The sequence below is a fragment of the Sinocyclocheilus rhinocerous genome, unplaced genomic scaffold (genome assembly GCF_001515625.1).
Source record: "Sinocyclocheilus rhinocerous isolate Xijiao unplaced genomic scaffold, SAMN03320098_v1.1 scaffold1564, whole genome shotgun sequence".
NCBI lineage: Eukaryota > Metazoa > Chordata > Actinopteri > Cypriniformes > Cyprinidae > Sinocyclocheilus > Sinocyclocheilus rhinocerous.
In genome coordinates this window covers 194,951-207,151 of record NW_015638982.1, presented here as the reverse complement: position 1 = coordinate 207,151, position 12,201 = coordinate 194,951, and the positions used below count along the sequence as shown (strand labels likewise).

Here is a 12,201-nt window from a genome sequence, read left to right as displayed (position 1 = left end):
TTTAAACGGATGAGTTATTAAAAAAATTCACCCCCCTCACAGTTGTCATGAAGGGCAAAATTAGCTATATTGACCAAAATAATTTTTTGAACCAGGCTGTAAACATGTTTTTTTCTGCTGTAAAGTTGGGCATTTTAACATGGGGAGTCTATGGGACTGACTCCCTTTTGCAGCCAGCCTCTAGCGGCCAGTTGACGAATTACAGTTTAAGTCACTTCCGTGTTGGCTTCACGAGAGAGAGTGGGAGGTTGCCACTTGGTCGCGACTCATGATTCTCAACTTGAGAGGACTCTTTTTGTTATTTTCCCGCTTTAGCAAGTTAACAAATATTCGTTGTTGTTTTTATAAACCCGCTAATAAAAATGTGGTGGACTGAGTCATTTCTGGCTGAATTGGACAGGCGATTTGAAGCGATGGCATTGAGTGTGACGTGTGATGCAGTATTCAGTTTAAGGGTGTTTTCACACTTGGTCCTTTTCAGGGGTCTGAGCGCGGTTCACGTGATTTTTGGCCCATATGTGAACACACCAAACGATCTCAGACCCTTCAGAAGCGAACCGAACCGAGACCATCTCAGGAGGTGGTCTGAGTACGGTTTGCTTTCGGCTAAAGGTACGGTTCGCTAAAAACATGCATTATGAACACAAATCGGTCCGGGCTCACTTGATTTTTCCATTCGTGAATTCCGATGTAGTTTTGTCATCAGATGTCTCCGTAGTCCGTACAAATCAGCTGTTCATAATGGCAGCTTGTTCTGGCAGATCTCTACAAATTATTTGCTCACAACGCTACACTCGTTTATTTTAATTTCAACCGCTTCCAAACTGTGTAAGAGAGGCACGGCTGTGCGCCTGGCCAGTTTAAACTTTTTGATATATGAGCACGCACATCCCAGCCGGGGGCTACTCTCTTTAGCATTTATGTGTTTCAGCTGTCAAAAACACCCATGGTTCACATAAACACAGTTGGTTTTGTCTCAATCGAATGTAAACATCTGGGAAAGAAATCACATGTGTGTCAATATACTGATCTGTGCATTATTGTAGCCTAATATGAGTCTATATTATTCATACGATTAATAACATTCAGTTTATTTTTTTTTTCATTTGATTAGTACATTTCTTACTTAAATGCTGCATAAGGATACCTGTACTGTAACTGAAAAATTTAAAGCAGTTTATTATATTTTATTTTATTTTATTTGTCCAATTTATTAATTTTTTTCTATCTCAATGTCATCAATGCCTTTTCCGCAGGTCCTTAAAAGTCTTAAATTTAATTGTATCAAATTTAAGGCCATAAAAAGCATAATGGGGACGGAAAGACAATTGCCATATAGCTTAATTTGATGATTAAATTTTACAAAAAAAAAAAGACTATATTTCATTGGATAAATACGAGCGCTGCAGGTTTCAAAGTCAGGTGCTGCGCTGCTTTGTGTACTACCGTTCCCGGGGAAACTGCTAAAACGCCACCTGCTGGCAGAGAATGAAATAGCATTTTTTAACAGCCCTTCTGCTGGTTTAAAGTAACAATTGATATTAAACCAGCCATTAAACCAATAATATAATAGTTGATACTTTTAATTTTTGACTGGTTTAAAGGCTGAAATTTGAAATTATATTATATTTATATATTTATATATTTTATTTTTGTGAAAACCTGTATCTGAACTGTAAATCATGCTTTTTACAGTCATTTTGCAGTTTAATATGTTACCATAGACATTACCCCACCCCACTCATGTGGCATTAATTTTATCTGTGCAGGTCTTAAAAACAGTCTTAAAAAGTCTTAAATTTGAGCTTAAAAATCCTGCAGAAACCATATGTGCTATAAAATTAACATGCTTACATAAACAAGGAAAACAATTCAAAATAAATATTACAAATGTGTATTACAAATTTTTGTGGAAAAGATACAAATATTCCAGTTTTGGAGGCCATAATGTCAGCCATCAAACACTGAACTGGACTAGATCCAAACGCAACAGTCTGAACACAAAGAGGTCTGAGACACCATACACCTTACTGCTTAAGTGGACCAAAAAAGGATTTGAGTTCTCTTTCAGGAACTGCGATAGTATGAACGTAAAGAAAACTGGGTCCTTTTTCACTTGGTCCACTTAAAGGGGTCTGGGTTCGGTTCTTTTAAAGAGGACTCAAGTGTGAAAACACCCTAAGCATGCGCACAAGCGCTTCACCCTCGGCTTGTGACAGCTGAAGTGGATCGTGTGAAATGTGCGATCGCATCACCGATCACTCTTGAGAAACTTAAAGATGAAGTAGCTACCGAAGGACAAATATCCAAACTTGTTCAGACTACTGCAGCTTGCACTCACGCTGCCCGTTGGTTCGGCTACATCAGAAATAAGTTTCTCAGTTATGAGGAGAATCTGGCTCCGATCTTCAGTGGCACAGGACAGATTCTCATATCTTTATTTACTGCACATAGAGAACGATTTGACTGAAAAACTGTCAGAAGAGAAGAGATAGGCTAGTGAAAGAAAGACAGTGGTCATCTACGCAATTCGGAAAAAGAGGCGGTTTTTCTGCATTAGGTAGCCTATGTTTTTCTGTTTTGTTTTTTTATGTATTTTAATGTCGAATATATGTTAGCCTATATAAATATATGAAATGTAGAACATATAAAAAAGTGTTGGTGGCTCCCCTTACGAAAAAGAAGTTTATTCAAGTGTGCTATTAGTATACTTCTTTTAAACTAAAAATAGGAAAGTATACTTTTAGTCTACTTTTTATGTACTTCTCAGAAATGGGCTTTATGTACTTCTCAGAAATATACTTAAAATGACATTTAAGTATACTTGACTTATACTTAGAAAAAGTCTAAATATATTTTAGCTATAATTGTGCTCCTAGAACCCGTGTTTTCATTGTTATACTGTAGGGGGCGCTAGTACACATCTTCTGTACAGAATTTCCAAAAAACACAAGTGAAGAAGAAACCGAAACAACAAATCCTTCCACATGTATTCTAACATGATCATCAGATAATAGTTGATACTTTTAATTTTTGACTGGTTTAAAGGCTGAAATTTGAAATTATATTATATTTATATATTTATATATTTTCTTTTTGTGAAAACCTGTATCTGAACTGTAAATCATGCTTTTTACAGTCATTTTGCAGTTTAATATGTTACCATAGACATTACCCCACCCCACTCATGTGGCATTAATTTTATCTGTGCAGGTCTTAAAAACAGTCTTAAAAAGTCTTAAATTTGAGCTTAAAAATCCTGCAGAAACCATATGTGCTATAAAATTAACATGCTTACATAAACAAGGAAAACAATTCAAAATAAATATTACAAATGTGTATTACAAATTTTTGTGGAAAAGATACAAATATTCCAGTTTTGGAGGCCATAATGTCAGCCATCAAACACTGAACTGGACTAGATCCAAACGCAACAGTCTGAACACAAAGAGGTCTGAGACACCATACACCTTACTGCTTAAGTGGACCAAAAAAGGATTTGAGTTCTCTTTCAGGAACTGCGATAGTATGAACGTAAAGAAAACTGGGTCCTTTTTCACTTGGTCCACTTAAAGGGGTCTGGGTTCGGTTCTTTTAAAGAGGACTCAAGTGTGAAAACACCCTAAGCATGCGCACAAGCGCTTCACCCTCGGCTTGTGACAGCTGAAGTGGATCGTGTGAAATGTGCGATCGCATCACCGATCACTCTTGAGAAACTTAAAGATGAAGTAGCTACCGAAGGACAAATATCCAAACTTTTTCAGACTACTGCAGCTTGCACTCACGCTGCCCGTTGGTTCGGCTACATCAGAAATAAGTTTCTCAGTTATGAGGAGAATCTGGCTCCGATCTTCAGTGGCACAGGACAGATTCTCATATCTTTATTTACTGCACATAGAGAACGATTTGACTGAAAAACTGTCAGAAGAGAAGAGATAGGCTAGTGAAAGAAAGACAGTGGTCATCTACGCAATTCGGAAAAAGAGGCGGTTTTTCTGCATTAGGTAGCCTATGTTTTTCTGTTTTGTTTTTTTATGTATTTTAATGTCGAATATATGTTAGCCTATATAAATATATGAAATGTAGAACATATAAAAAAGTGTTGGTACTTACTATATAAAGTATACTTAAAAATATACTTGAACTTTACTTAAGTATACTTACTAAAATAAACTTGAAGTATACTACTTTTTGGTAAGGGTCATCTGCCAGTCAATAATCCCCAAGCATAAAAGTGAAACTCCGCCTATGGATAATAAATCATAAATCGGTTAGTCTTGACTGTCGAATCAGCTCACGTGTGATCCGCGCTTCCGTCAAACGGTTCCGAACAGAACCGATGCGCGAGACTCGATGAAGGAGAGGAAGCGGCCAGAAGAAGCAGTGAAATGTAGCAACATCACTGACCTGTTCAGGGCTTCAAGTGCAGGTCAGTTTCATCTGTAAATACGCTAGATAGTTTTGTCTTTATTAACCTAGTTGAGTATTAAACTGCTAGTATCTGTTAGGCTATCAGGAGCACCCCATTATTATCATCATTCAGAATGCTGTCCTAAAGGACATCAATATCGATTGTAAAGTTACATTAATAAATTTAGCAGAGACAGATATTCACATGGATTTATTGTACAGGGAGGGAGGGAGCTAGAGCAGACAGCAACACAAAAATAATATGAGTCACAGCCTCACAGCCTAATAATTCAATAGCGTATTAGACTTTTCCAGCAAATATATTGTACTAATTTTAACATTTAGGCAATTTAGGAATTGTGTTTTAATACACTTCCAGTCAAAAGGTTTTTTGATCAGTAAGATTTTATGGGGTACAACAGCTTGTCACTGGAACAGGACCCTTAAAAGGACATATTTGTTCCATTTTTACCACTAATAGGTAGGCCTACAAATTAGTACCTTAAGGGTACGAATTACTACTCTTAAGGTACTAATATGTACGGTGTACTGCTCAAGCTGTTGTACCCCAAAAGGTGCAATTTTGGCCCCTTTTTTTCCCGTGTGGCCTAGATGAGTGTGAGATTTCCCGGCCTGAAATTGTGTCCCAGTCCGACCCTGCTTATTTGAACTATTCTTAAAGTTCTTTAAAAAAAAAAATTCTTCTAATTTTCCACAGACCTGACCAATGGGAGCTGCCAAATCCCTCTGGCAAGTGACAGAGTGGGTCTGACCTACATCTACAGCCTTGCTTTCTCTATTGGACTCCCGGCTAACCTGCTCTCCCTCAGTCGCTTTAGGGTTTCTGATGCCCTGCTCTATTCTAGGGTAAGTGAAATGCATTTTTTGTTCATGTTTGGGTGTACCTGGGTTAATAAAATAATGCTCTTTTTAGTCCAAATCTAATAATTTATTTAAAAATGCAGTTCATGTGTGCATTACACCTCTTCTACATTGAGCATGTTTTTAACTTCTAAATAAAATTCATTTATATTTTTATGGGGGAGGGGGTCATGAGGTCAGTGTCAGGGCGATGCTAGTCTCAGCCTCAGACGTCACACCCACGGAACGTTGGCTGAACATCTGATGCATATGGCACACTTCAGGTGTTTCAAAGTCCTCATCTGATTGGCTGAATTCTACAGAATTTCCGGGAGACGTGTGTCGCATTTATTAATGGTCCACCTGAAAACAAAGATGCCATGGCGCCAAACCCCCTCATGGAAGAACAAAGCCGTCATGTTTACAACTGTGACCGTGAGCGCTTATCGGGATCAACTAAACGCTAGATTAGTATGTGAAATATGTAAAGTTTGCGGCATAGACTCTTTAAAATATGTCCAAGAGTTTTACACACTGGTCTGTTATTGTGGGGACATTTCCACGCCCATAAACATTACGCGGCACAAAATGAAATGTGATTGGTTGATTTACCTGTAAGTCATATGGCCTCTTGGGCGGTCCTTGGCCATTCAAAGCGGCCAGGGTTCCCAGACCTTCTGCCGTCAGTCTGAAGGTCTGGCTACGTGAGACTAGGGCGATGAAAGTGTCCTCATGTCATAATGAAAAAGAAAAATACATATGTCACCATTAAAAGAATGAAATTCCCTAGGAAACCCATATTACATAGTTTATTTTATTATTATTTCTTAGAAATGTATTACTATTATTAATATTTAATCAAATAAATTGTCAGCCAAATCAATGTGGTGCAGCCAAAATGCAGAAAAAAAAACATAAAACAGGAAGTGATATCACAGGGAGGGCATCTGCTGACCCTGTGTGTCAAGTCTTTTAAAATAAGATGATTTGACCATTTCATGACAAGATCTCCTTAATGCAGTGATGTATATGTATAAATAATTAATAATTTAAAAACATTTAAAAATGGTTTTAAAAATAAGAAATGTACATGTATTATGCATTCAGGGTGTAAAGAATATATTTTCATGTTTTACTTATGTATTTGTTATATATATTTTTATGTGGTTTTAATTTTTCTTGAATATGGTATAAAAGGTTTTTAAAACCCTATGAACCCAACATGAATACTGAGAGTACGAGTACATTTCTAAGAACTTGGCACGTGTGATTTAAAATCTTTATTATCGCAGACGCTCTTATTTGTCATTGACTCCACCTGTATTGTTTACCTTACAAAAACGTTTTACCAACCCGTATTTATCGGCACGTTAGAAAAATGTTGTCTCAGCACACAGGCCTAGGAATGAATTAGCACGCCATCAAAAATGCCACTGCTCAGATGACAAACACAGATACAGCGTCTGTCTCTTTAAAGGAATGTTACTGTAAACACAATCATAACCTTTTGGCCTTTTGGCCTTTCTTTCCTCTTATTGACATTCAGGTACACCTCTGCTCGAATCGGGCTGACTCTACGAAACTCCCCGTCTGTCGCGGATCACGAACGCCGCAAGATTGTCGCAACCCTGGTTGTCATCACTGTCATCTTCATTGTCATTTTTGGTCCCTATCATCTGGTGGTCGGCTACAGATTTGTCAGCCTGCTTCTCACAGAAAGTGAAAAAGACCAGTGTTTGGTGGAAGTTTCTCTTTACCTTTACTATCGAATCTGCTACGGGCTCACCAGCCTCAACACCCTTCTAGACCCTCTTTTCTACATCTTTCTTTGTAACGATGCTCGTCAAGAGCTTCGCAGATCTCTTCTCTGCCCGTGCCGGGGTCATAGGGTGCACCAGGGATCACCAGTAACATCTTTTCCCAAAAGTCGCCTCGATCGCAGTGCAGATGTGTAGCTGTCTCATACAGATGCTAATCAGAGTTGGAGTCTTTGTAAGGCATGTGCTGAAAACAAGGTTTTCACACATGACGTGAAAATGTCTTATCAGACTGAGATTTGACAAATTGCGTCAAATGGCACGTCCTCTGGATCACTGTCAGTAGAGCTACGTCTTCAGCATCTTCAGTCAAATGTTTAGTCTGCCAGACAGCCTGAGGAGATTCTAATGCGTTCTCTATATTGCTTAAAATACTTCAGGTGTAATTACTCTAGCATTCAAAAGTTTGGGGTTGTTGTCTCTTATGCTCACCAAGACAAAATACAGTAAAATCAATAATATTGTAAGATATAGTTTTAAAAACTATTGTCTATTTTAATTTATTTCTGTGATGGCAAAGCTGTATTTTCAGCAGCCATTACTCCATGCGTCACGTGATCCTTTAGAAATCATCCTAATATGCTGATTTGGTGCTCAAGAAACTTTTTTATTATTGTCAATGTTAAAAACTGTTTTGCTGCTTAATATTTTTGTGGAAACCACGATGGTTGGTTTTCGGGATTCTTTGATCAATATGAGTTAAAAAGGACAGCATTTATTTGAAATAGAAATCTATTGTAACAATGTAAAAGTCTTTACTTGCTTGTTTCCACCATGGGATAAAAAAAGGAAGTTGCAACTTTTATCTCATATTTCATACTTTTTTCTCACAGTTTTGAGTTTATATCTCACAATTTACACTTGTTTCTCAGAGTTGTGAGATTTAAACTAGAAATTCTGAGAAAAACTGTCTGAATTGTGGGATATAAACTTACATTTGTGAGAACAAGAGTTGGAATTGTAAGATTAAAAGTTGCAAAACCTTTTTTTTTTTAATTCTGTGGCTGAAACGAGCAAAAGGAACTGCGAAATATAAACTCAGAATTCTGAGGGGGGATCGGAATTGCGAGAAAGTAAGAGTTGTATCTTGAATTTGATTGTGAAATCTGAAAAAAGTCAAGAGTTGTAAGATAAAAATTTGCAAAAAAAAAAAAATTTTTTTTTTTTTTTTGCTCCTTGGTGAAAACTGGCTTCTATACTTTACTGACACATTTGATCAGTTTAGGTGTCCTGATTATTAAAAGTATTAAATTCTTCCTTTAAAAAAAAAAAATCTTACTGACCCCAAACTTTTGAATGATAGTATAATGTCCAACATCTGTAAAATCTGTGCTGTGCTCTGTTGTTTTAACAGAAACACAAGACCGTGATGAAAGTGAGAAATAAGCATATAGAACTGGTTCAGGATTAGTTTAAAAAAAAAAAAAAGCTGCTTAAAAGCCAAAGCTCCTAAGGTCAAGCTCTTCTGAAATGGTTTTAAGAATTTCCAAAACAGGTCTGACACCTACTGGAGGATATATGCAAAGGTGGCTTTGAAATGAAATCTTTTGAATGAAAAGATTCTGCATTGCCATTATGAATGTAACTACATGCCTAGAGTGAGACTGCATGTGCTTGCTTTGGATGCACTTATACTAGTGGGCTGAAATGTATACGTTCCAGCATACTGCAGCTATCATACGTTCACCTCCGCAAGAAACTGGCAATATTCAGAATAGAAGAATAATGTACTGCTTACTGTGCAGTATATGCCGCCTACTCTTTTTAAAATAGAATGTGAAACAGAACACAGTATGAGAATGCAACAATAAACACTTAAAAACAGTAGTGTGCTGCATTGTTTTCATATGACTTCATTACAAAGTGGTTGATACAGCATAAGGAGAGATGGCAGATTTCCAAATCAGTGTCTGCATTTGATTGAGCACTGAAACAAAAATGTAAAAAAAAAAGAAGATTAATAACACTGAGTACCTGTAAAAGATGTACTATAATATATAATAAAATATTTTCAATTTATATGTTCCTTGCAAAACAATTTTTTTTTTTTTGTCACAGCTGGTTTTAATATACAGCTATTGAATGACTGTCAATGGAGAAAGATGCTTTTTAGGCCCAGATGGTGTAGTTACAGAATCTACCAGAATATGACTTGCTAAAAATGGGCCCCCTGGAAAAAGTTCATGACTTTTTCATAAGTTTTGAATATATATTTACTGTACATTGACAGTTTCCTTTCTAGTTCAGGTGATATGTGAAAATAATGTTCACTTTTTCATAAAAGCATGAAACTTGGTACGCTTGTATAGTTTGCGGCCCTAAACATTTTCAGAAATGGAGTCATCGCAAAAACACCTCGTGGTTACCATGGCGACCATTTTACTTTCCGCCATAACCAAATTATGTATTTTGTGTCATAGCTCCTGAACAAAACGTGATAACACAGAAAGGGTGAAGTCTACCACTATGTTTTGATGGTCAAGGATTACAATGATACCATATACAGCAACATAAACTGTTCAGATGAAGAGTTAATGGTGAAATCAGCAATGTGAGAAGGAAATCACATTATCTGAGTATAGTATCACAGCATTAATAGTACATATTATGGCTATTAATTTTTTCTTTCTTTGATAATTAACTAATATTTTATTTAATAATACATTAAAAGATTGTTTTAAAGAATACTATCATATATTTCAGAGATATTTAATAAATATTTATACTCAGGTAAGTGTATTTTTCCTTAGCTCTCAGGCAGAGTGTGTTTCCAGTACATTCTTGTTCTCTCTCAACAACGCTCTAACATCACGCACAGATGGCAATGCAATCAGGTGAACAGTTAATGGTTAATTCAGTGACTTTATGAGAATGATTGCAATGAAATCTCAGAAGATGCAGAATAAAATTTCAAACATATTTCATGTAAAATTAATTTACAATCACTCTCTGGGGCCAGAGTTGTCTATAATGTCCACAGGGGGGCAGCCAGAGTCCTGCATGCGGGCGGGTACACGCTGGTGAATCGCTAATATTTGATGTAATGGGTGGAATAATATTTATGTGTAGGGTGTGATGAGGGTGCGGGCCGGACGGTGACAAGTACGGGCGGGTTGCAGGTCCAATAACCAAGACTATTTCGACTCTGTCCAGTACATGCTGAGCAATGTAGCCAATCGCACTGCCACTGATTGACAGCTGTAGTGATTATATTAAAGAGAGCGCTCTTTGTCAAATTGGTTGGGTATGGGATTAAATTAGTGTTGCTGTCAGATAACATGTCGGGTGTTCTGTTAATTACTGCGATTGTGGGAAGATCATTTCACCAGCCAGGAAAGGTGAATGAAAATGCCTCTCTGTGATGCTGCCACGAGGCATTGCTTACTTACAGATCTCAGGCTTCTGGAGGGGATGTATATTCGTAAGAGTGAGGAGGAAGTAGGAGGGTGCTGAGCCTGTGGCTGTTCTGTACGCAAACATCAATGTCTTGAACTTGATGCGAGCCACAACAGGTAGCCAGTGCAGGGAGATAAAGAGAGGAGTGAAGTGGGCCCTTTTGGGCTCATGGAAGACCAGCCGTGCCGCTGCATTCTGAATCATTTGTCGAGGTTTGATTGCACATGATGGAAGTCCAAGAATAATTTTTGATGAACCTAGCAGGATGATGAAATCATGCTGTAGAGTCGGAGTGGCAGGGAAAACGAGAAGCTCAGTCTTTGCCAGGTTGAGCTGCAGGTGTTCCTTCATCCATGCCGAGATGTTTACCAGGCAGCCTGAGATCCATGCAGCTACTATTGGATTGTCTGGTTGAAATGAATGATAGAGCTGTGTGTCATCAGCATAGCAATGGTAGGAGAAATCATGTGCTTGTATAATGGGTCCCAGTGATATAGTGTATATGGTGAAGAGGAGGGGTCCAAGAACGGATCCCTGAGGAAACCCTGTGACCGGTTGATGTTCTTTGGATACCTCTCCTCCCCAGGAAACCCTGAAAGACCTACCTGTGAGATAAGATTCAAACCAGTGGAGTGCAGATCCTGTGATGGCAGACAGGAGAATCTGATGATTCACACTGTCAAAAGCAGCAGATAGATCCAGCAGAATAAGAACTGATGATTTGGAATCAGCTATCGCTATCTGCAGGGCAACAGTGACCAATAGAAAAGCAGTCTCAGTTGAATAGCTGCTGCTGAAACCTGATTGGTTAAAGTTCAATTGGTCATTCTGTGAAAGATATAATGTAACTGTGTCTATATAGGTGTGAACCAAATGGTCCATTCCATTAGAATAACAAAGGAACAGCATTCCTCAGGAACGTCTTGTAGATTCTAGTATCTGTTGTTTGTAGCCCTTTTGTCTTTATAAGTATAAAATTATATCCCACAGACGGAACTTTGGGAGAAGCTAGGATTCTTACAAGGGTTAAGATTGTTTGAAGGATGGCATGTTAACATCGCTATTGAAGAACTGCTACACTACCATCTTCAATAAATTCTTCTCCCCGCAAAAATTTTGGTCAAGCCTGCTTAATTTTTTGTATTAGAGAAATCTAGTACATTGGTGAGCCACCCAAAAGACTGCTTAGCAAAAATACAGTAAAGGATGATGATACATGGGGCGACTTTTTAGGTTAGAAGGGGTGGTATGCACTGGCCTGTCTAGACAGATATTGTCTTGAGAAGAAGTTAAAGTGAATAATAAAGTGTCAGTTGCTGTATTTACATTCAGAGATGAGAAATGGGTGGGTGAGGGAAGAGAGGAGGACACTACAGAGGAAAGATGGAAGGGTGAAAAGGAGCGTAGGTTTTGCCTAAAAGTACCTGGTAGAGTAATTGGTGGCACACAGGTAGTAATATGTAGGTTAAATGTAATCAGAGATGTCTAGAGGTGTTACCAAATGTTGTCTGTGATACAATTGCATGTGTAAATTAAGTCAAGCCGGTTGCCTGACTTGTTAGTGCTTGTGGTGGTAAGCCATTTGAGATCGAATGAAGCTAGGAGTGGAAGTGGAAGTCTGCAGTGTAAGGCTTCTCCAGATGGATTTCGAAGTCACCAAAGACTACAAGTGGACTGCCATCCACAGAGAATGAGGACAGCAGCCCATACAGCTCCT

The 12,201-nt window shown here is 37.9% G+C and overlaps 1 long non-coding RNA gene across 1 annotated transcript in view; it reads left to right on the top strand.

Annotated features, from left to right (window-relative positions):
* The window catches only part of LOC107750769 (uncharacterized), a 15,178-nt gene extending 7,686 nt beyond the window's left edge, over window positions 1-7,492 (top strand). Inside the window, exons 3-4 of the long non-coding RNA XR_001641177.1 lie at window positions 5,129-5,277; window positions 6,818-7,492. This is a non-coding gene — a long non-coding RNA (uncharacterized LOC107750769). The remainder of the gene's footprint in view (window positions 1-5,128; window positions 5,278-6,817) is intronic.
* The last annotated feature ends 4,709 nt before the right edge of the window (window positions 7,493-12,201 follow it).